Source organism: Myotis nattereri, assembly GCF_964212035.1.
Source record: "Myotis nattereri genome assembly, chromosome: 5".
In the NCBI taxonomy this organism is placed as follows: Eukaryota; Metazoa; Chordata; class Mammalia; order Chiroptera; family Vespertilionidae; genus Myotis; species Myotis nattereri.
The window spans coordinates 50,111,164-50,134,315 of NC_138080.1; the positions used below are offsets into that span (position 1 = coordinate 50,111,164).

The window sequence follows — 23,152 nt, forward strand, 5'->3', positions numbered from 1 at the left end:
TTACTTAGTTATCTGACTGATCTTCAACTTCATTATTCCTTCTAGGTCATCCTCCTATATATTAAAGAACAAAGGAAACGGTGAGTGTTTTCTAACTAGGAAGAAGGGCTATCCCTACTCCCTAGAAGTTATTCATATTTTTGTATTTTACATTACATAAATACAAGAATGTATCATTTTATTTTAATTTTAAAAAAAATTTAATTGACAAAACCAAGTGCTGGTGATAACGTGAAGCAACTGGGACTTTCATATATTACAAGTAAGAATACCAAACATTATCACCACATGGAAAACAAGTTTGGCAGCTTCTGATAAATTAAACATACTTCTAATTCTTCACCAAGTTTTCAGGCTTAAGCACTCATTTGAAATATTTCCCACTGGTTTTAATGCATGCATAAATTTAAGCATATTATTTTCTGCTTTCAATCTTTCCTTACCCTGAGTAAATTTCAAAATCATGCCACCCAGCAGGGAGGTTTTTATGACAATCAAGAAATGGCAAGTGCAGGAGGAGTTTTACACCAACTGTTACATAACACATTCACACAACTAACTCAACCTCACCATTTATTATCTTCCCTTCTTTTGGTCTTATTTCATTTTTTATATTCTTCTTGTTTTTCTCTCCCTTTTGCCCTTCTCTTTGGCTTAAGCCAGTGATTCTCAATTCATGGTGTTCATCAGAATCACATGTAGACTTTTTAAAACAATACCTGGGCTCCATCGTGATTCTTCTGAATCAGCACGTGGACCTTGCATTTGGAAGTCTCAGAAATTCCATATGAGGTTGGCGCTCCTTGCGGATACTGATTTAGAATTAGCTTAGGGAAGCAAAGTTGAACCACTAGTCCTACCCCATGCTGTAGGTATTGACGCCAACTCTGCAGGAACTACAAATCTACTGTGAGCATTAACAGGTATATGTGCACAACTTTTTTAAGTAAACACCAATGTAGCTCAGGAAAGTGCAAGTATTGCCAAGAACAACTATATGGTACTCTCTATTGACTATAATTTACCAGCTCCTTACACACATATTAATCTGCTCCCTAGCACCCATTCACATCAGCTTTTGAGCTTAGATTAGGATATTGTCTGGAATATAGCAGATGCTCAATAATTCTTTTGTTTGTGTTGATTTATTTAAACTTATTTTACACTTACATTGCATAGATTTAACTACTTATAATTCTTTTCAAGCCTCCCTCAAGCTATGTGTGTATAGCTAAAGCTGCAAATGTAATTATGACTTGGACACTCTAAAATGGGTTTTGGAATAAAACTGTGTTCTCTGCTAACTATGGCTGAGAGGCCCTGCACTCAGAAAACACATCACCTATATCTACCCTGTTACCCAAATGTACCTCCTACACCTCCAACCAATGAACAACAAAATTAGTCTTCTATAACCCACATTTAGACTTTAAAAATGCACTATAGTTGTATTATTTAATCTAAAATTTTAAGCACAAATATTAATAGATAGCCTTAAGTCACCATAGAATAAGTTGTTTTGAGTTGCTACATTTGGGACTAATTTGTTATGCAGCAGTAAATAATACATGCTACTATGATTACTTTTGGTAAAGAGTTTGAATGTACATTTACTTTTATTTTTCAGTGTATTGATTTGTGAGATAATAAGGGGCATTAATTCAAACAAACATAATACTGAACTTTCAGAATCTCTTTCCAAGGATTATCAGAATAATGCTAACCCTGAAAGCACTGCTAATTAGAAATACAACAACAACACATATATTAAAATGCAACACAAATGCTTAAGGAATCCTACTTTCTCTGTACAACTCACCTAGCTTAGTAAACAAGTTTTAAAGGAACATAAAAGTCTGAGACTTAAAGGGAGGAACAAAAGGAAATGATATCTTTTCTTCAGCTTATCAAATTCTGTACAAATTCTGTCTCCACTACAAATTCTATGCTGCTTTGATGGAGAAAGAAAAAGCATAAAAGAGGTTCTTAAAAGAAGAAGGGAAAAAATAATTTTTAGGTGGAATAAAAGTACAGATCTCCCAATCCAGTCCCCACAGAAGTTTCTCCCACAGCATTCCTGACATAGCATAGGACAGCTCCTTCTTTCACTTCCATTGCTGAAGAAGTAGTCAATTTATTTTTTTTAAAAAAAAACATCCTAAAATTTAGAAACCTCAGTGGTTAGATTAACATGTCATCTTTGTTAACATGTCATCTTTGAAATCTAGCAAAGATGAGTGAAGAGAACACTCTGAAGGGCTTGACTCACATATCCTAAGAGGGATAACAGAGCTAGAGCTATAAATGACTGTAGACATTTTTTAAAAATATATTTTATTGATTTTTTTTACAGAGAGGAAGGGAGAGGGATAGAGAGTTAGAAACATCAGTGAGAAACATCAATTCAGCTGCCTCTTGCACGCCCCCTACTGGGGATGTGCCCTCAACCCAGATACATGCCCTTGACCTGAATCAAACCTGGGACCCTTCAGTGCGCAGGCCGATGCTCTATCCGCTGAGCCAAACCAGCTAGGGCAACTGTAGACATTTTGATATGCAGGACAGGACCACGAGCTGAAGATTGAAATCCGTGGCTTGAGACCACATGTCCTGTCTTTTGCTCCCAGCTCTCAACCCAAATTACACATAAACAACCAACATTAAGTCATCAAAAGAGTGTAATCTCTTCTTCTATATGGTTTTCCCAGAAACTCTTATATGACAGGTCAGACTCACAAAGGTATGTGAGAGTAGTACATTTTGACAGGAGAATAAGTTCTTAAATCTTTAATCAACTCTACGTTCAGGCTCTTATGACTGATTATGAACAACTTCTATGCTTTAATTATGCAATTACAATGAAAATGACTGAATGACCTCTAGTCATATGATCAAAAAAGGTCTTGATTTAACTCATATAACAATATTTTAAAATGTATAATAAGATGACAAACAATGAGAAATTTGGGAACCAAGTCACCATATTATTTCATTTACATGGAATCTATTCTAAAGGAAAGAAGGCAGCCACTTACATGATGAGCTTGATTAGCTCACAAAGAACAAAGTCAGTACTAATTTTAGTAAAAGCTAATTTCAATCAAGCAACACATTTTTATTCATCTTTTGGCTCTAATCACTGTCTTCACTTGAATGTTGAACAAAAATGATTGCTAATTTTTGAAGGTTAAGATAAAAATTATCATCCTACACATATGCCCATTGCATTACACCACAAGTTCCTCACAATTCTTAAATATTATTCCTGGGACTAAGTTTTTCTTATAATTTAGTTACTGCATGAATATTATAAATTGAATTTCAAATTAGATGGCCAATTATTTCTGAAATATTTTTTAAATGACAATTTATGCTTACCCATCTTAAATATCTATTTCTGGAATGTCTCCATCCACTGAGTTCTATTAATGACATTATGAATGAATTTGAGGTAGACAATCTCTGGGAAACTCACACTGAACTTCTCTCCTATCTAAAATTACAATGAAGGATAAAACTTACATTCCGGATGCTATAGAATGGTTTAAAGGTTAGTTATTAATATCTGATAAACAATAGGAAAAATATTTTATTCATCAGCCTTTTAATACCATTATCTAAAGTCTTACAATATCTGTATACACTAAATAAACTACTCATTGTGCATGCCTACAAGGATATGATACAACACTTACGTATCTTTTCTATGACTCACTTTGCCAGAAACTTCACAATCATGAGAATAAGAGATGATCATAAAAACTATAAACCCTTAATCTATTACCTTGCTTTGAACAGTGAACTTATTTTATTGACATGTCTATGACAGTTATAATCAATGGCCAAGCAGGGTTTCAGCCACCGTGTCCTTTTGCCTTGACAACATGTGTTACAGTCATCCTCCTTTATCCATGGTTTTACTTTCCATGGTTTCAGTTACCCACCATCAGAACAGGTCTGAAGGTATTACAGTATTTTGTGTGTATGTATGTATGTATGTATGTATGTGTGTGTGTGTGTGTAAGAGAGAGAGAGAGAGAGAGATAGAGAGAGAAAGAGCTCATATGCACATAACTTTTATTACAGTATATTGTTATAATTGTTCTATTTTATTATTAGTCATTGTTGTTAATCTCTCACCATGTATAATTTATAAATTAAACTTTATCAGAAGTATGTATGTATGTACAGGAAAAATTATAGTATATATAAGGTTTAATACTATCTGTGGTTTCAGGCATCAAATGAGGGTCTTGGAACATATCCTCACATAAGGAGTGACTACTGTACTTAATGCACTTCTAAGGGAGACAGTTGAAATGGTGAAATTTTATAATGGATTTACTTTAAATAAGCTTTTTCAAGTTATACCCTGATGTTAAAACTAATTCTGCTTAATCGCTTAAACCCAAGAAATATACAATGAAAATGATGTGATTACAAAGCAGCATTAGAGCTTAAATCAAAGACAGATACAGAATTTAAAAAAAAAAAAAAAAAGATTTTCAGTGTCAGATAAAATGGGGAAAGTTTCCACTTAAACTACCTTCAGCAGAGAGTGTATTTACCTCAGCAACTAAATATCTGCTCAGCAGTGTTACTGAGTTAAACAGATTCTGATAGCTTTTGTCAGGACCTGATAAAGAGAAAAAATGTGCTTTCAAACCAAAATGAGCTTTATTATAGCTTAAATCAAGCTGAGGTATCTATACTTCTGTAAAACTCTATTCACTGGTCTTTTTTCTGCTACAATTTATCTCTAATCTCCCTTCCTTCACACCCCTTTCTCCTCACGTGCCTTGAATAAGGCCATTCTCTAAAACTTTTCCTCTAGGCTTAATCTTTCTCTCTCCTAACCCAGTTTCCTCATGTGCACATTGTAAACTTCCCAAGAAAATATTCTTGATTATATCCAACTTCCTGTCTTCTCTATATAGGAGGACTGTGGAAATAGTACCCATTTCCCCGAACCTCAAATTCCAAATCTTAGATCTTGCTATAGAACAAAAATACACAAAAGCATCAACTCATGCTTTGGAATTTTACTTCATATTAGCCTGAATGTCTTCGGTCCACTGGAAGAGTATATATATTTCTCAGGAAAATTTTGAACCTAACATAAAATTTAGTCCTGTTTTCTCCTAGTGCGGTAAGTGCTCAGGCCCAGAAACTCCTCATGAATTTTAAGTTGTGTTTACTTGGTAAGTTCTAGTTTAATTTCTTTGCTGCTCTTCTTTCTCCACCAAGAATATAGGAAACTATTAGCGAAAAAACCCAGTGATCCACAGAATTTGGCATAAAGAAAATACATTTATTCTTTTTGCCTCCTTCCTCCACTTCACATCCTGGCCATGTATTGTATTTCTTTTATTCTGTTGTCTGTATTCTATTTTTATATATTCATTGTTTCCGGATATCTACGTAGCAATGTCCTCAGGGCTAGCATCTTCCTGGTGGTCTGAGAATTCTGGAATTTCAGTACTAAAGCTTGTTCCAATTACCCATTCTTACAAATTGCATGGATCAATACCAGCTAAATACATTTAAATGCTTGATCCAAAGTAGTGATAATAACATGCATTATTTATTGTTTCATAACAAATTAGTCCCAATTTTATTGGCTTAAAACAACATGCATTACTTATCTCACAGACTTTCTGAGGGTGGAGAAGTTGGGAGTGGCTTACTTAGCTAAGTGGTCTGGCTGGAGCTTCTGTTTGCAGTCTTCATCTGATCTCCTGTCTTCAATCATTTCCACTTTTTTATCACAGAAGTAATCCACTTAACCTTTATTTGGTTTATTAAATGCCTGTTAAACTGATGAACAGTCTGTGCCTTGTTAAATTCTCAGAAGGATCTAAATTAAATAGTAAGCATGCTGTCCTGTGTTGAGTCCTATAACTCAAACAAGGTTTACTTTCACTAACTCACCGTGTGAACTCTCTTTGGGGGGCAGCAGAGGCATAGAGATAAGGAGGTTGTTCTCAATAATTTATATTCTGTAGCTCCTACAAAAACAACTATAAAGTTCACTGCCCTGAAATATTTTTGCTTCTCTATAGGTTTTATAGCTGATGATATAAACAGTAACATTATCTCAGATGTTTACAGGGAAAATAAGCAGTAGAAAAAATAAAACAGAAGGCTTAGGAAACATTAAGGAATTTTGTCCATAATAATCAAATTTTAGAAATGAATTGTACTAAAGATACGAATTCAGGTAGAGAAAAGACACGTACCAATATTATATTGTCTGTGGCATATAAGGTGATAAAAACATTTAAAATATGTTTTAAGATATTGTTTAAGAATCATTTTTTTTAACACACAACCACTTTTAATGGCTCATAATCTGATAGATCCATAACAATTGAATAAATTATTATAAAATTTCTTCTAAATTATCAGTTTGAGTTTTTCTGGAAAGATAATAAAATGCATTTTCTTTGCTTCAATATAGAAACTTATAAAAACATTTTATTAATTATCATGTGCCACATAAAAAAATATATCATGGCAGAATAAAACACAGAACTAAGAAATATTTTATTTTATTTTTTTAAATATATTTTATTGATTTTTTTATAGAGAGAAAGGGAGAGGGATAGAGAGTTAGAAACATCGATGAGAGAGAAACATCGATTCAGCTGCCTCCTACATGCTCTCTAGTGGGGATTTGCCCACAACCAAGGTACATGCCCTTGACCAGAATCGAACCTGGGACTCTTCAGTCCGCAGGCCGACGCTCTATCCTCTGAGCCAAACTGGTTAGGGTAGAACTAAGAAATATTTTAAAGAATTATCAACATCCCATTTTAATAATCTATTTAAATGTGGACTACTTAAAAATACAGTCAGTTCTTGTCATTTTCAGTAGTTATTTTATAAACAATCACTGTGAACAATGAATTAGCAAACACTGAACCACTGTTTCTGGGGAAATACTGGGTTAGGTCCCTGCGAGTATCTGGTCACATTTCCATCAAGTGATCAATGAATAACTTTGTTTTATGTCTGTTTCTGTTGACAGACACCTTATTTAATACATATTGTTGCTTCATTAACTCTAAACCCACAATTAACAGCACTATAACCCATGCCTGAATGACACATCTAATAAATATGCATATTTTCTCTATAAGACTCAGCACAGCTTTCTTGCACTTGGAAATGCTAGATAGCACTTCAGCACTATGTGTGGGGCCAGCCAGGTTAAACAGTGAAATCACCAACAAAATGCAGAAAAATGTGGAAAATGTGGCACTAAATAGACTGCAAAAAAGGAGACTTGTTCACAGAATGGGACTTGAAGCAGAGGGCAACGTCCCCTTGTTTGACCTCACAGGGAACATGTGCATCAGTGATTCTAATGTGTTCCCCTGTGCATGTGGACAACAGTTAAAGTGCTGAGGCTATTGTTTTTGGAGTTACAAATAAATGTTACTGAGTAGGTAAATTTATAATTACAGAATCTGTGAATAATGGCTGAGCTTGAATACATTTCAAATGATAACTTTGAAACTTAAAGACAGTAATCTTTTTCTGACTCCTACAAACTAGGTTAATTTGATACAATGCTGACAAATGATTCTCCTATTCGAGCCTCCTCCACTTCACTGGTCAGTGTTTACCCTGTTAGTTAGCCACACACCAGTAAAGCTTCACCTTGACTTTCACCTTGACTCGCCACCTTTCTATCTCCCATGTGGTTCTTCAATTTATAAGCCCAAGCACTTTAAAAATAATATATATATTATTATAAATCAATATATATATATATATATATATATATATATATATATATATATATATATATAATTGATTTCAGAGAGGAAGGGCGAATGAGAGATAGAAACATCAATGACAAGAGAGAATCATTGATTGGCTGCCTTCTGCTGGAGATCAAGCCCACAGCAAAGGCATGTGCCCTTGACCGGAATTGAACACAGAACCCTTTAATCCACAGGCTGATGCTCTATCACTGAGCCAAACCACCTAAGGTTCAACTCTCTATCATCTTGAACAACATTTTCTTAGACCATGTTATGTTATTTAGCAAGTTTTCCTTTTCTTTCTGTTGTATTTAGAAATCTTTGAATAAATCACATCTCTGATGACATGGCTCCATCTCCCTATTAGCCCTTAATTCTTAAAAAATCTGGCCAATGCATACATACAAAATCCAATTAAATTTATATTCTTCACTGACACTGGGCCTCTTTTTCACCAAATCTGATGATTTGGGCTTAACTCTCATTTAAACATGAAACACCCTACTGCCACTCTTCAATGCTTTTGATCACTCCATGAATCCTGCCTTTCTTGCTTGTTTTACATTGTTCTATATTGCTGCTGTTTCTCTCTGTAACCATCTTTCCTTGTTCTTCTTTCCCACTGTTAGCAGGTATTGCTGACATTGGGGATATTCAAACATTTTACAACCAGGAAATAAATTCCTAGGCCCAAGGTGGAGCCTCTCCTGCCCAGCATGCCACGTCAGCAAACTGAACTTTTGTGTTCCTAACGCTCTGTTTGACCATGAAAGGTGGTCAGTTCAGTCAGCCAATCCCCAGTGCCAAGCCAACTCTGGGCTTTATATGTACTTCCTTGTTCTGTGATCTTTCTAAATAAGACCAGACGTGCAACCCCAGCCAATCGCCCCACAATATCAAATACATTTTACATCATTAGTACGCGCGCGCACGCGCACATACACACACACACAAACATAAAAATAATTGAAATAAGTTTATAAAATAATTCTTCCCCTTATTAATTGCATAGCACTCTGATATCAGGTTTCTATTCTATTATATTATATTTATCAAGATTAATAAACAGAAATCTCAATTAAATTGGAATTGGGAGGGCCTAAAGGGCGAGTTCTCATACTCTACACTCATTGTCAGTTACCCCGACCAGGGAAAGATGTACTTTCCATCTCCAGCAGGAATACATTTTTCTATTATACTATTCCTTTGATTCTACTTCATAAAATAAGCCACAACACTGCCATTCTCCACAGCATTTTCTCAATCAATTGAGATTTTGATTTCTGGCAACTGTCATCAGTTTGGCTCAAATTCACTCGAAAATTCTCTACAGGTTTGGACCTTTCTTACATAAACTAAAAGGGGATTTAAAAATATTTGTAAAGTATAATATTATAATTGAAGCTGAAAACAGAGTTACTGAGATTTTATAAAAACAAGCCATGTCTTTCATGAAATAATGTGTATTTAGAAACATATGAAGTATAACCTTAATTAGCCAAATTCTAGTCAAATTTGCTACTTCATATAGAGTGGGGCAACAGGAGGTTTACAGTTGTTCATATGGAAAGTAATACAATAATTAACAAATAATAATACAAGAATAAACTCTGTATTTCACTCACAACTGTAAACCTCCTTTTACCCACCTTGCATTTCTGGTTAATTGAGGGATTTCTAGTAGTGTCAGACCATTTTTTTTATAAAGCTTTCCTGTCATCCTTCTTAATTTGCAGCCTGAGGTTCTATCTAAATTGGATAGCACTAAAAGTGACTAAGTTCTGAATGAAGGGCAAAGTGGCTGTGTCATGATCTAAATACATTAGCTTTATTGCAAGAACTTTGGAACATCCATTTCATTTGGATAACGATATAATTTCACTTATTTATTAATGCCTGCTTGTATGCCAGTAACTTGAAGCCTTTTACTGTAGTTTTAAAAAACATTATTTTTAAATTTGACAATAGTCCAATTTTTTTTTTATTATGAGGTCAGTATTTGAGAAGTTTTTAAAAACTTCAGTAGGGTGTAGAAAAAGAGGCATCCCTACAGATCTTCTTTATCACATGGTTAGAATGTACTGGTAGGTAGGCAGTCCTTAACGTCTTTGCTTTTCCTGCTGGATTGTAGTGTTCAGATTGTTTTGTCAGGGAGCAATACATTCCCAGTAATTCAAACATGTTTTGAGCATAAGAAAGTGTTTTGACAAAATCTGAAAATGCCTTGTACTTAGAGACTTTGGTAACCCATCTAAGTCATGATCTCTTCAAGATTTCCAGTTATAAACCTATGACATTGTAAGTAAGCACCGATGCTACAAAGACTATCTCTTGAAAATTTGAAATCTCATAGAATTCTTTTTTAAAAGATGTGTGTATGTCATTCTTTTTTCCATTTCTTAGACCTCACTAGAAAATTCACAGAATTTACTATTTATTTTATATTGATGAAATATTTCTGACAGCAAGAAAGCACTCTATTTTTTAAATCATTTTAAACTTCACTCAAGGATATGTTTTATTGATTTGAGAGAGAGAGAGAGAGAGAGAGAGAGAGAGAGAGAGACCTCAATATGAAAGAGAAACATCCATCCCAATGAGACTGAACTTGCAACCTAGGTATGTTCCCTGACCAGAAATTAAGTCTGCAACCTTGCAACCTTTTGGTGTATGGGATGACGCTCCAACCAACTGAGCCACCCAGCCAGGGCAAGAACACATTCTAAACCAGTGGTTCTCAACCTTCCTAATGCCGCGACCCTTTAATACAGTTCCTCATGTTGTGGTGGCCCCCAATTTCATTGTTACAAATTGAACATAATTAAAGCATAGTGATTAATCACAAAAACAATATGTAATTATATATGTGTTTTCTGATGGTCTTAGGTGACCCCTGTGAAAGGGTCGTTTGACCTCCAAAGGGGTCGCGACCCACAGGTTGAGAACCACTGTTCTAAATTGAATACTATTATTACCTAACAGAAAGCATTTCTTTCCTCCATATCTTGCATTGATAAGTACATGTTTAAATACAGCAAGAGAGCATCTTTGCTTTAAACATTTATGGTAATTCATTATTTTAATAACTGCTCATTGAGCACTTTCTAGGTGAAAGAGTTATTTGCCTTATAGGACAAGTAACACAAACTTGGTCATTTCAAGGACTGTACAGCCTTAAGGGTCATACAGAATAAGGACCAGGAGACCTGAATTCCTGCCCCAGCTCCGCCACCAACCAGCCATGTTGGTCTATCCCCAACCCTTCAATGATGTTCTTCAAGCTCACTTTTAGCTCACAAATTCCAGAATTTGTCAATGAGAATACTAGTATAAGTAAACAATTCATTAGATATGACCACTAAGTACCAGCATTTGGAGTAACATGAATATGTTTTTTTAATATATATATATATTTTTATTGATTTCAGAGAGGAAGGGAGAGGGAGAGAGAGAGAGAAACATCAATGATGAGAGAATAATTGATTGGTTGCCTCTTGCATGTCCCCTACTGGGGATCGAGCCCACAACCTGGGCATGTGCCCTTGACCAGAATCAAACCCGGGACCCTTCAGGCCAATGTTCTGTCTATTGAGCCAAACCAGCTAGGGCTGAATACGTTTTATTATTATATTTAGTTTTACTTTGAAAGGACTTTAGCCATCTTTTAGAGATGACTTTTCCCCACAAATATTGGAGTATGGACTACCCCAACCCCAATTCTCCATCTTGCTTTACATGTCTGCATCATTTGAACTCTGTCTCCAGATATTCAAGCCCTCCTGGATTTTTCCCATTACTCCCATAGCTCGTTTTTTTAAAAAAAGTTTCAATTATACCATTTTCTCTTCTAAGAATCATCTTAATTTTTTTAAATGGCATGCCTAAGAGAAATATTTAGAAAAACATTTCCAGGCAGAGTTGAATTTAAATTATCCTCCAAATACTACATTCAGTCCTTTTCTTACTGTAATATTTTATCTAAAGGCACACAAAAATTAATCAATTGCTTTTATTATGTGACTGCAAAGTATCAACTCTACTGCCTTCAATAAAGAACCAATAATTACTTTTATAACATTAAGTCATCTGTAAAGATAATAGCAATTGAGACTTTCATGCACCTATGACTAATCCATTATAAACCAAAGTCAATCTTAAAAATGCAATTCCAGAGTAAGTGCCATTATAGTGATTACAAATAAGAAACAAGGAGAAATTTGGCTGTAGATGAAAAGGAAAATTGATTTTATATTGTGGGTCAATATAAATAAATAAAATTATATCCTCCCCCCCTATATATATTGTGTACAAATAACTGTATGCTCCATTCCATTCTCTTTAACGGGGTAACTCTTTATAAAAAGATTGGATAACTCTCAAAATTATGCTTATTTTTCTATTTCTATTAATTTCCTGACATGTTTAACCTAAGCAAGAAAATATTTTCAGCAAATTGAGCAATCGAAAACTCAAGTAAAAAGTCAAGTAGGGACTCAAGTGACTTGAAGAACTCTGACAAGTTACATATACATATACCATGCTGCTTTCAGTTTCCCATCTCTTCTTTGCTTCAAACCACCATGCAAGCTCCTCCTTCCTTCCTCCTCCTCCTCCTCCTCCTCCTCCTCCTCCTCCTCCTCCTCCTCCTCCTCCTCCTCCTCCTTCTCCTCCTCCTCCTCCTCCTCCTCCTCCTCCTCCTCCTCCTCCTCCTCTTCCTCTCCTCCTTTTAGCAGGTTGTCAATTTTTAGCATCCTTTTGGCTTTTACAAAGTTGTGACAGGTAACAGCTTTGGCAATTTTTGCACCAAGCTCTCCAACAGGTAGCTAGTTGCTGAGTTCCTCAGACTCCCCAATATCCCACTCCACAGCCTTGACTATGGTCTTTTCAAGGCCCAACCTGTCAATTTTTTTCTTTATTAACAGGAAGTTCAAACCTATCCTTGACTCCAAAATACTGAGTACGCTCCTTCCACTGGGTTTCACTTGAGGGCTGTTCACTGTGAGATTTTTCTTCATTCTTCACTTTACCTATTCTGGAGCATTTCCTTTGTTTCCTTCTGAATTTTGAAGTTGAGATTTTTCTGTTCAGAATGTTTCTTCTGCAGTTCTTGAAATTTAATCCACACATTTAAGAGAATTCCAGAAAGACTCTCTTCATATGCATTTAACAATGGATTCTGCTTTAGTATTTGGTCCATCTGTAGGGAAATCTAAGCTCTCTGTTTTTGCAATGGTCTCATAATGTTTGTCTTCCTGTAAGTAAGTCTAGAGTTCTCTAATGTGCCTTCATTTTCAGAATTTAACCTGACATCACTTTCTTTTAAACCAGCTGCCCGGCAGCCATCTGCTCATTTTTTAAAATCGTTATTGTTGAGAGTATTACAGATGCCCCCATATTTTTAATAAAAGCCATTAGCTTCTTCCTCTGCCTGCCTCTATATATTTTAGAAATAAGTGCTTCCTCGCTACTCTTATTTTGGGTCCCATCAATCACTCTACCAAGAAATGGCTTCCACTATAATAAAATTTTAATTTTCCTTTTTGTATTTTTATGTGTTTGTACAAAGTTTTCATTAGATATTTTGACCCAGTGGTCAGTAAGCACACATTGATACCCTGAGTTCAAGCCTTTGATTATTATTTGGCCACAATGCTCATTTTCTTATAATAGTTTGTCAAGATAATACATGTTTGAGGTTTGGCCATGAGGCCTAAAATTGAGAAATTCCTCCTGTCTATGGATCTTATACTGGGTTCAGCAGAAAGCAGAGCCTGAAGCATAGAATCATATGCTACTACTTACTTCATAAGTAAATGCAATCCCAGCCAATGGGAGCATTAGACAGGGGAAGTGAAATAGGGCAGGAGAAAGTGATAATGGCTAAACGTGACTACAGTCTCACAGGACTGCCTTCTGAGTAGCCACGTGAGCTTCACCTTAGAACGTTCCATCTGGACCAGGACAGGGGGAATTGTTTATCTACTATCTCCCTTTTCCACTAGTCAGAAGCTTTTATGATGAAAGCTTATATCCCTCACACTTCTGAGCTTTGCCTTCATGAGTGCTAAGCATCCCACACTTGGAGGCAACAAAGAAGCCCTTTGGCAGGGGCTTAAGGTGAGTGGCTGTCTGGTTGCACCTACGTGAAGTCTATTGGAGTCTGTAACTGAGTAGTAACTCAGTAATGGTTGAAACAGAGAGACTGAGAGCATCTGCAGTGATAAGTGAGGGGTGTCTGATAAAATGTGGACCATTCACATCTTTTGGGAGAACAAGTTTTTAACAACATATCTACAAAATCTATTATGAGATCTATGTTGTAATCTTTTTTTTTTCTACAAATGGTACATTGCAAAACAAGAGGGAGGTAGGAAGGAAAATGGAAGAGAGCAATAGAGAAGGAGAAGGGGAGATAGAGAGACACAGAGTCAGAGATCGAATTATGACATGCCCTCTCTGCTGTTCTAATTCTACCCAGAGAGGTAATTACCCATTCTCAACAATGCGGTGTATGCCCTCAAAGAATGGTTTTTACTCTTTCATACATTTCACTCAACATTTTTTACAAAAACAGAATGATGAGCCCTGGCCAGGTGACTCAGTTGGTTGGAGTGTCATCCTGTACACTAAAAGGTTGTGGGTTTGATTCCTGATCACGGCACTTTCCTAAGTTTTGGGTTCAATCCCTGGTCAGGTCACGTATGGAAGGCAACCAATTGATGTTTCTCTCATATAGATCTCTCTCTCTCTCTCTCTTTCTCTCTCTCTCTCTCCATTCCTCTCTAAAAATCAATAATAACATATCCTTGGGTGAGGATTTTAAAAAAATGACACATGTATTTGTCAGTACCTTGCTATTTTCTCTTTAGAGGTTTATTTTATTATTAATAGCTTTACTGTTATTTGAGTTAATCCTTGGAAAGGGGACATTAAAGAAACAGCTAGTTATAAATAGCTCTCTAAAGCACTCTCTAGGTAAGGCCAGGACTTCCCTTTCCTAACCCAGGTTTTTGTTTACCAAGAAGCCTTGTCTTGGCATCAGAATGAACCCCAGTCTCTGACCTTCCTCCAGGAACCTTTAATCACTGTGGGCATGTCCCACATTCAAAGGCCACTGCCCATCCACTGTGGGTTCTTTACAGACCAGTGCTTACAGCCTCAGTTTTGTTGATTAGAGCAGTAGAATGTGTGGGGAGACAGCTAATTTCAGAGGAAAGGATGTGTGCTGGTCAGGCTGCTGACATTCCAGGATAGGAGGCCCAGAGCATAAGAATCTCAACATATGTGGGCGTGATGAAGCAGTTATCTATCTATCTCCACTTGCACTATCAAAGCTGCTCTGCTCCAGCAAAGACATTAAGAGATAGATATCATAACCATTTTTATCTTGTCCACAAAATTTTTTATTATGATCTGTTCAAATTATCTATGCCTGCATAACAAATTCCCAAAACTTAATATCTGAAATGACAATATCTTTTTTTGCTTATGTATTTTGGAGGTCAGGAGTTTGGACAATGTGCAGTACAGAGAGCTTGCATCTAGTCTGATGTGTCTGGGGCCTCAGCTGGTAAAATGTGAAGGAATAAAGGTGACTCAAAGAACTGGAGGCTTCTCCCCTCATAAAGTCAGGCATTAGAACTGGGATGATTTAAAGCTGAGCTCAGCCTGGACTGTCCATGCTACATGTGGCCTCTCAGGATAACTTGGGAATCTCAGAATGAGCTGTGGTTCCCAGAGAGAGAATCTGAGAAGAAGAGTGAGTGCTCCAAGAGACCAAGGCAGAAGCTGCAGGGCTTCCTCTGACCTGGCCTGGGAATTCCTGCCACATCAGCTTTGGAGCATTCTGTTGGTTCCAAGTGGGTCCCTAAAACCAGCCCAGATTTCTGGAGAACAGCATGAGAGCCCCACCCTTAATAGGGGATGGCACAGTCACAGTGCTCAAAGCAGGTGCAATGTGAGATGTTGTTGAGGCCAAACTGAAAAAAGACAGTCTATGCATATCACCCTAAAATACTGCACACTTAGTCAACACAGGAAGTCATTGGTAAACAATATTACACGCCTAAAGGTGAAGAAATTAAAGAGATATACTTACAGCTATACAAAGATCAGGACCCAAAGGAAATGAACATTGACCTATACTATGGCTATAATACTACCCCATATATCAAATTCTGGCTACAATTTTTCCATTAAACACTGGTGGAAGAGTAAGGTTATTTAGTGGCCAATATACTTGACCTAGTGGTTAGGGGCGATCAGGCAGGCAGGCAGGCAGGCGAGTGATTAGGAGCCAGCAGTCCCGGATTGCGAGAGGGATGTCTGACTGCCGGTTTAGGCCTGAACCTGCAGGGATTCCTGTGGGATCAGGCCTAAACCAGCAGTTGGACATCCCCTGAGGGGTCCTGGATTGGAGAGGGCATAGGCCAGGCTGAATTTCATGCACTGGGCCTCTAGTCAAAATATAAGCACCAATCCCAAGGTGCACTGTGAGAGCAAATGCTCCATCATTAAAGCTTTTAAAATATCTGCATAGTAATGGCTGCATGATGATTACAATAATAATGGTGACAGCGATTCCTGGTATAAAAATGATTATAATGTTCTCATAGACAATCATTTTTGTGGCTCTGACAGTTTCACTGCATGTTATCAATGGTTCAAACAAATTCTCAAGCAGCTTCTGAAACTCAAGCTAAATTTCCATATGCAAAATAATTATTTCATATGTCAAGAGGAAAATAAATAGAACAAGAATAATTGAATAATGATTTTTAAGAAATTCAGTAATATATTCTGCATTGTTTCCTGGGGATGATGAATTGTCCAATGTTTACCACTGGCCATGTAAGATCAGGAAAACATTTGTTAAAAAACAAAAAAAAAATATCAGTGGGGATGTCTCATTTTTAAAGCCATTGTTACTTACTCCTTTACATTTATTTCTTCTTTTTCCAGGAGGATTAAAAACAGTCAAGATCACTATACGCTATACTGTTTTACATAAGAGGACATAGAGAAGCAAAATTTGCCACACCAAAATGTGTCTCTCTGGCATGAGAAACATTTTATTTTTAATAAACAAAAGGCTCAGGTAGAACCTTCGACCTTCCCAAAATTGCCTAAAAGAATTTAAGATAAGGGCTGCCTGGGGAAGAACTATCACCACGGACAGCTATAGCATAACATGAACTAGGTGTGACAGTCAGAGGAACCTATAACAAGGCTATGGGATCAAAGTCCTCTCTCTGTGACCCACTGTCTATAAATAGCCCAGCAAACATTTGTTTACTAAACACTAACTCTTACATATCCCTGTGAATTGTCTTATTTCCCTTTGAAGTCCCAGATTCCTACCTTTTTCCTTACTCCAAAATGACATGTATACCTGCTTTTGCCTTTCTGTCTCTGGAATTTTCATTCTTATGTGAATTCCCAAGTGTATGTATTAAAACTTGTTTTCTCCTGTTAACCTGCCTTATGTCATTTTAATTATTTGATCAGTCATAAGAGCCAAGAGGGGAAGTGGGTTCCGACAAGGAACTGATCCCCCGCAAAGAGATTCTTCCTATCTTACTATCACAGGTCTAAGTGTCTTATCTAGAAGGGAAGATTATGGATTCATGAAATTTAGCATTATATGATGGTGTCTTAGAATTTTATGGCATGATTCTCAAAATTCAAAGACTCAAAAGCTTTCAATTACATGATCTCATTTTTATCCCACCATATTCCTGGGGTTGGGGAGATCTGGACTATCACCTTGATTTAACCTAGGCAAGGTATGAGGCACGAGAGAATTAATGAACACATGGCAATGGATCATGGCATGATGGAAAGGCTAGATGTGGGCTTCAGTGTGGATTCTGCTGCTCTCTGGACCATTAATCTAAGCTCCGTAATCCTTCGGTCCTTCTTCCCCTTTATTCTAACTTGGGGATGGGCTATAGCTCCAGGACCTTGAAGTATCCCTATAGCTCAACTCCCTCTTTAAAGAATAAAATGGTATTCACTTGTTGAATACACAAATGTGTAAGTTAATAAGTGAATGAGTGCATGAAAACATTGGGACTAAAATTCAGTGTGATTAACTTTCAGGCCTTTTCCCTGTCCTTTTCCTTTATAAACATAAAAAAAAAATAACTATGTGAACTTTCATCATGATAGGAAAGTCCCTCGGCAACTGAGGGGAATTGGTTTTAGGATCCCCCCACCCCAAAGATCCAGGGATGCTCATGTTCCTTATATAAAATGGTGTAGCATTTGCATATAACCAAATGCACAACCTCCACTATATTTTAAATGATCTCTAGATTAATTATAATTGATTGAATCTACAGATGTGAAACCTGCACATACACAAGGCCTACTATACCATTACTAATAACAAACCCAAGTAGTAATAAAAATTAGAACATTCAATAATTATTTCAAAATAAATTAAAGGAAAACAACTACCAGTTACTTTTAAGAATTTCACACACCAAAAAAAAAAAAAAAAAAAAATGGCTAACTATATATCTTGGGAACTGAAAAATGAAGAAAGTGCAATATTTATGTTATGCCAAAATCCTAATGCAAAGTTTGTGTGGTAAAGCTCCTAATTAGAAGCTTAAATTATAGACTATATTTGGAGGATTGACAGAGATGTTCCTTTTTAAAGGGCAAAATATGTTTTGACTAAATGAATCACTGAAAAGCATGTTTTAAGAAACATTCTCAAAAATTCATAAGTTCATCTGTTAGACAAGAAATGCAAAGTATATTGGCTAATATAACCTTTTCTGTATCTCATTAAAACATCTTGAGAACAGTTCATTCTGAAATCTTTGTTGCCTCTTTTAAAAAAATCATATAACCTACTTTAGTTGAAAATATAAACTTTCAGTAAAATTGTTATGAATTTAAACCACTGTTAAAATATCATTGAATATACAGAGCACTATGATTTGGGAAATCCCAGTTCCACAAGATATTTAGAAAGAATTATCATCCATGAATTCAGAATTATCATCAATTAAAATACTTCCTCCCTTATGATATATATTACTGAATGGAAAGCACCATTGCCGTAACCAGTTTGGCTCAGTTGATAGAGCATCGGCCTGCGAACTGAAGGGTCCCAGGTTCGATTCCAGTCAAGGGCATGTACCTTGGTTGCGGGCACATCCCCAGTAGGGGGTGTGCAGGAGGCAGCTGATCGATGTTTCTCTCTCATTGATGTTTTTAACTCTCTATCTCTCTCCCCTCCTCTCTGTAAAAAATCAATAAAATAAATTTTTTTAAAAAGAAAACACCATTGTTCTTAGATTGCTTAGAAAATATCTCATTTTAAAAAATATTTTGCAAGAGAAAAAGAAATGTTTCTAACATCTTTCTCTTGAATCTAAAGTTTTAAAGATGCAGCTGATGAGGAAAATAAGACATTTTTGGGCGTGAGACCAGCAGCCTGATTCTGTACCTAATTAGTATCCCTAAAGCACATTCCTGTTAGCCTATAGTCTAGCTGCCCTTCCTTAAATAATCTGGTCTTGCCTATTTACCTGAATACTCCCATTTTACAGAGGCCATAAACCATGAACCATACACAACCCCCAGAGTGGGTTATCAGACCTGGCGCCAGGCCAGGCCTTTAGGTGTGGTCTCATGGCCCCCATCCCAACACATGGGGCTTTTTGCAAAGCCCGCGAAAGGTCTGGAAGTTTGATCCATGTATGGGGGATAAAGAAACCAAAGGGTATAAAGAGAAAGCTTCCTCCATATTGGCTCACTCAGGATTTGGAAACAGGCTCCCCTGAGTCATGGTACTAGTACATCTGGAAATAAATGGTTTTTTCCTGATTCTCTGGGTACTCCTGTATATTTTTTGGACACCTGGTAAATTCTGTAACACAACTAGCTCTTTACTTTTTAATGTAAATTCAAAACCACAGTAAAAATGAATTCATTTAGAGTCTCAAAGTACTTTATAAGCAATAAGTGGCAAATGCTGAGATTATTCTCACATTACAGAAAATCTACTATGGCAAGGACTGCTATATTCATTAATTCTATCCTCATAAATTTTTTTAAATCCTTTTGGGAATCACATGAGCAATAACTAAATCAAAACATATCCATATATTTATTCAAAAAATAATTATGAAGTATCATATGATGAGTTTATTTACATCCTTTGAGTGCTTATCAAGATGAAGAAGATATGGATTCTGCCATTAAGAAAACTTAAAGACAAATGGACAAAGAGGACATGTAGCTCCTACAAGGCAGAAAGTAGTGACACATACAGATAAAGTTGGAATTTAGATTAAAAAATGAATTGAATTACTTGATATTACTGGGAAGAGAGAAAGCTCTGAGCTCTATCTTTAAAATATGGGTTTGATTTTTGTCATATGGGCATGAGAATAAAAGCATTCTGGGACACTGAGGCAGGAAAAAGCATAAGCAAGGACTCAGAAAGGAAAACACGTGGTGAGTATGTGCAATTGAAGCAGCTTAGTTCAGCAGGACGGAAGGTTTGTGAATAGAATAGAAAAGATAAAGGGGGTAATGCCTAGACACCTCATAATTGAGGGTCCTGAATCTAAAACAGTGTGAGTTAGACTTTATGTTGTATGTATTAGGGGATCCACTGGAAAGTTATTAGTAGGGGAAGGACTAACAGAACTGTATTTCAGGAAGTTTTATCCCAACAACGCGTAAAAACTAAATAAGGAAGAGCCAGGTGTCAGGAAGAACAGTAAAAGCTTCTATGAAATGGGCCAGGAAATTAGATTCTGACCTAGAGCTTAGTCACTTGGGATCAAAGAAAAAACTAATGGGAGCTAATGGAATTGATGTGTAAGGCAAGGAAATGAGCAAATAGAAGATGATTTGGTGACTGGATGGAGATCCTGCTGACAAAAGTGGAAAACGGGGAGAGAGAATGTTAGGGAGGGAAACATTGGCCAAAAGAACAATTACTGAACACCTCCAGACACAATTCTAAGCTCCTTGCTTGTGTTATCTGAGTGCAACTGAGGCAGTTAAGGTGATTTGCCTTAAGTCACACAATTAGTAAGTAAGATTCTGGAAAGATAATCAGTTCAGTCTGTGTCATACTCAGTTAGAGGAAGAGGTATAGAATGCAGGTGACAGTTCTGAGTAATAAATTCGGAATACCAGAAAGAGCAGTAGATACACAACAAATCTAGGGTGAGTCGCATGCATAGTGAAAGCCATTAAATTACAGAACATTAATGGAAAGAACACAGCATGAAAGCAATACGGGGAAAGTGATAGTCAAAGAAAACAGTATTATCATAATTAGCTAGTTATAATATTAATAATAGGAAGAGAGCAAAGGGGAGTCCAGACATCATAAGCATGGTCATCTGGGCAGCTTCACCAGGAAGTTACAGCTTCACACTTCCCCAGAAACCACTGGTCCATTCCCTGCAGATCACTGAGGAGGGTATCAAACAAAGAGGGAGATGGACACAATTAGCTAGGGGTTGAAGCCACTGCAAGCACACAAAATCTTGAAGCGTTAATTGGTTAAGCTCCTGGTTATAATCCCTAAGAATTCTCTTGATCTTGCTTCACTCTTGCCCTCTTGCTCCACAACCGGCACTCCCCCATCATGTGGCCTTAAGAAGCCCATGGCCCATGGCCATGTGGACTCCACACACAGAATGCTGGACTGGTGTATGAAGTAGAGACCCTGGGCAGTGGCCTTCATGCCGCACTGAAGACAAAAATGGACTTCCCATGGCGAGATGGACGGAAATGCAACATTGGAAACCCAGGGGTTAAATTCCATGGCTCGTCCTCCTGTGCAAGTTTCAGGAAATTTCTTTCCTGGCAACATCACAAGAACTCCACTTCTGCTACCAGAGGGGAACACAAGTGGGAACCCTCTGTGGTTTGTGGGGTTCTTGGGGGCACTGCTGAAATAAGCATTTGCAGAAGTCCCATGGGAGGATGCGAAGTAGCAGAAGATTTTATTGGCATAGAGTTACATTCCTTGGGTTGTAACGTCCCATTTACTCCAAGCCAGTCTGGAAGAGGGGCAGCTGGGAGGCCAGTGTCCAGAGTTTCCATTCCAGGTGGCAGCCGGGTGAAGGTCAGCATTCAGATTAAAGTCTATTAAGTCCAGGGGGAAGCCCAACATGGCCTTGTGCCATGTGGGCAGAGGGGTCACAGGAGCCAGGCACCCTGGAGGCAACAGAGAGTGGTTCCTTTGTCTAGAAGTTTATATATTTAGATTTCCCACACTTGCAGTGGCCATGCCCATCCTGGCCAATTACCTGTTTCCAGGTATGACTGACTGACGGGCAGGCATTTTCCTATGTCACAGACTTCATTGGGCATGTTTCTAAACTGCCTTTGTCCATTAGCAGAGAACAGACTTGGACAGTGTAAAATGTAGCTTTTTGGCAAAGCTGTATAAAAAGCATGCCTATATTTAGTCTTCCCTTTTACTTCTTTCCTATTAAATATGGTATCACTTCCACCACCAGTAACAGATAGGGGACACAGAGGGTACCCTACCAATATCAATAAAAGGTAAACACTTTTTATCTTTTAGAATTTTTATCTCACAAAGATAGAAGATGCACTGAATATGAAAAATATGAAAGACAAACCCTGAAACTGCACAGGCCACATAGTTTAAGTATTATTTTATCTCATTTTGTAAACTGAGAAGTTAATCTAGAGGAAAAATGGTAACTGAATTTTCCACTTCAAGATTTCTTAATTAATAAAACTAACACCACATACATTATATTAATAAATGATATTTATTTGAATTACATTTTGAGAACTTATTTCTCATCCCAGGTTGATAAATAGTTTGATAATTAATCATAAATCTCATAAAACATGATAAATTGCAGTTTGATTTTTTAATTACCTAATAATTAATAGCACTATATGTTACAGCTAATTTAAATTTTTAAAAATTGCTAGAATCTAGAGAAATAGAATGCTAAAGCATTTTAACAACATTGACTAGAACAAAAAAAAAAAAGAAAAATATAATGTAAAAGGGAAATAAAGAAGAGGAAGAATCAATTAAGGCAGGGGTTCTCAACCTGTGGATTGAGACCCCTTTGGGGGTCGAACGACCTTTGCACAGGAGTCGCCTAAGACCATCGGAAAACACATATATAATTACATATTGTTTTTGTGATTAATCACTATGCTTTAATTATGTTCACTTTGTAACAATGAAAATACATCCTGCATATCAGATAATTTACATTATGATTCATAATAGTAGCAAAATTACAGTTATGAAGTAGCAATGACAATAATTATGGTTGGGGGTCACCACAACATGAGGAACTGTATTAAAGGGTCACGGCATTAGGAAGGTTGAGAACCACTGA

The 23,152-nt window shown here is 36.7% G+C and overlaps 1 pseudogene across 1 annotated transcript; it reads right to left on the reverse strand.

The window, feature by feature from the left end:
- LOC308520239 (protein FAM204A-like) lies at positions 1-22,130 on the reverse strand (annotated as a pseudogene). Its single transcript has 4 exons — positions 22,067-22,130; positions 12,533-13,115; positions 720-827; positions 1-54 (listed from the first exon to the last, which is right to left on the reverse strand). The product of its transcript is annotated as a protein FAM204A-like (transcript).
- Positions 22,131-23,152: the final 1,022 nt, after the last annotated feature.